We start from the raw sequence: 3,206 nt of genomic DNA, 5'->3' as shown, positions 1-3,206 counted from the left end.
TTTTCATCGATCAGTCGTCCAGCAAGCGAGATGTGTCAAGCAGCAACGGCGACAAGGTAACAGAGACGAAATATTATCGAGTTAACGCACGCGAAGTGGTCGCAGGAATGGCTGACGGGTGCGAGAGTGTAATGCACTTACGTCACGCGAATTTCAGACGAAACAACTGGTGGTGTAACGAAAATTTAGCGTCGCAACCGAATGTGCTAAATATAAAATGGATGGCTGTTGACCGAAAGAAAAATGCTCGACGATACGATGCCGCCGTTTGTTCTCTTACAAGATTGAACGTCCACGGTCGACCCATTTACCAGACCCTCCTCGTTACACGAAGAGACGAAATCACCAGTGCTATTTAATCGTGCGAATTATATCACGCGTATCTCGCGAATTATTACACGACAGTGATAATAAGGCAAATCTAATAAAATTTACTTCTCATTAAAAAGTCGTACCAAAACAATTATTTATTAATTGGTTTATTTATTAATTCTTAAGAAGATACATATAAATAAGAAAAAATGGTAAAATTTGATTAGTATAATAAAAGTAATATATGCCTATGATCATTCTAAAATATAAAAAGTGAAATAGTCTTACGTTCATTGGTATATTTTAAGAACACATACATCTTTTAACGATAGTTGCAATGTAACATCATTTTTATATTACACGCAAGGTATGGCAAGTATTCCTGCTCTAAGGCACAATTTGAAATCAACAACATTCAGTTTAACAAATTATAACTTCTATTCGTTTTCCATCATGGAATAACGCGGTGGTGTCTTCCATATTGCACTGGACGTGCGTTGTAATCTACTCCTATCTATATTTTCAAACATTTCAGTTAAATCTGGTGTGCACATTCTTCTATCAAAGAATTTATAGACTGCTTTCTTCGGAATTTATCGTTGCATTGCAAGTTCATTTTCGCGTATGTATGCTAAAATTGATAAAAATTCGAGTACTCCATGCATTATAATGTTTATTAACTCATTAAGTAAAACAACACTTACATTGCGCCTAATGTGGAATTGTACGCCTTGGTCTGGCTTCATCGTCCGATGTGTCGTCGTCAGGTTTACTGTGCAAAACAGAAGTGGACCTTACTGTTTGGAGCTATATTTTGGATAAAATATCGAATGAATAATAGCTTGTGTTTTTATAACAGAAGAATACCTTGATACTGTTTGTAATGTTACCTGCGATGTCATCATCTGAGTCTCCTTCTTTTGTTTCGCTAATAAGATTTTTTTTGCTTTTTCGACAGATCTTCGTGCCAGTTTTTGAACAATGGCTTTTTCTGAAATTTTTTCTTTTTCAAAGGCCTCGATTCTCCTTCTTACGGGCACATTTTTCTTCATTTCATTTTGAATGTCCTGTTTCGTCATGTTTCTATTAGACATTTCCCTTTCACGGGATGGCTCATCTTCTGCGAATAATTCTTCGAACTCGGTGAGTCCAATAGCTTGATTCAGCTGCTGAACCTCCTCCTGCAGAGTTATTGGCGACCGTGATGTAAATTTAGGTTCATTATTTTTTCCTATACTACTAGCCAAGTTTTTATTAATTACTACCGTTTCGTTTGATTTTATTGGTGATAAAGGTTCTACAATTGCGGTAGCGTCCATCATCTTCTGCGTATAAGTAGAATTGATGTCCATCGTGGAATTCATAAGAGGAGTAAATTTCTCAAGTGCATCCTCGCACATTGAAGGATCTTCAATATCATTTCTTGCTGATGGAATTACTGTATCATCAATAATATTAGAATATTTACCCTTCCTGTTTTCACTCCGTGAAAAAGTTCTCTTTATATTACTATCTCTTGTTGTCATTGAAGACTTTAATGGTTCAATCCTTTCTGGCTGTATTGCATCTTCTTTTGAAATTGTTTCGCTTAAAACATTCTTTTTTGTTTTACTATGTTTTGTAGGACCTTTTGTGTTTTTTTCATCTGAACTACTTCTAGCACTTTCCTTTTTTTTAGGTCGGCCTCCACGTTTCCTCTAAAAATTTAGAATATATTTAACAACGTTATAGTAGTATTTATATACACAATGTACATACAATTGTATAAGCAATTAGATTTTGACGCATTAATTAACCGATATCAAACATTATTGGGTACTACATATAAGGATTAGTATTGATTAGTAACATAAGATATGGGGTAAGATTAAAAGTATTAAATTTCATCATAATATGACACAAACATTTACATTACTGTCATCATCAAGAGTTAGCCTTCGTAATTTTGTAACAAGTGACATTGACTGCTGCTTTTTAATATTAATTGCAGCTTTTATTACAGCCTTTCTTTTTGTTCGGTCAATTGTTGTTTCCAGCACATCCCCAGTTTTTACATCTTTATTATCTGTTTTATCATGTACTGCTGAATCTGTTACTGTATTGTCAGTATTGATAATATCATTTTCTGGGATAGTCTCTTTACGGCGATAACCTTTTTTCTTCAAAACTTTCGGCCTCTTTGTAGTTGAAGGGCCAGGGACTGATTGTGGTATTTCAGCAATTAAACCATGTAAATAATCCAGAGTGTCTTCAAGCTGGTTGTTAATATATATTTAACATCCAAGGAATAATTATGTATATTCGATATATCTTTGGTAATCATTTCTTTAATCTCCTTCTTTGATCCAGTATCCATATTTAAAATCTACGAATAAATGATATATATTTAATATATACATTAAACTATACTTTTTAATAATACATCCCATAATTTAATATTATGGTTGAAATTATGACGTATATAGCAATTAATACATACACATGTGTTTAGTTCTATTAACTTAGAAGCACATGTAAATTAAAAAAATATATATATATATGAAACAATAATAAAATAATGAAGTAACATTGAGAATAGAATCTACTTTAATTACACATATATACCCTTTTAATAATTCCGTTCTTATAAATTTTATTAAATTTACAGTGAAGCTTACAATTACACTAATGCCAATGAATATTAACGTATGCGTTTATTATTACACTAAATAAAAATGAAAGTAATGCAATGAAAAATACAATATACCTTAATGGAAATAAAGTAAGTAAATAGCGAAGTATTTATTAATATTATTATATAGCATTATATTATATTATTATAATATTTATTAATATTTACTTACCTTTTACGTTTGCACAAAAACTATAAAATTTTAAATATAAAGAGAGATTTA

At 31.8% G+C, this 3,206-nt stretch overlaps 1 pseudogene; it reads right to left on the bottom strand.

Annotated features, from left to right (window-relative positions):
* Positions 1 to 552: 552 nt before the first annotated feature.
* On the bottom strand, positions 553 to 2,668 carry LOC117215567 (annotated as a pseudogene).
* Between the last annotated feature and the right edge of the window lie 538 nt (positions 2,669 to 3,206).

Source organism: Bombus bifarius, unplaced genomic scaffold (assembly GCF_011952205.1).
Source record: "Bombus bifarius isolate JDL3187 unplaced genomic scaffold, Bbif_JDL3187 scf7180000009732_frag, whole genome shotgun sequence".
In the NCBI taxonomy this organism is placed as follows: domain Eukaryota; kingdom Metazoa; phylum Arthropoda; class Insecta; order Hymenoptera; family Apidae; genus Bombus; species Bombus bifarius.
This window is presented reverse-complemented; position numbering and strand designations above follow the sequence as displayed.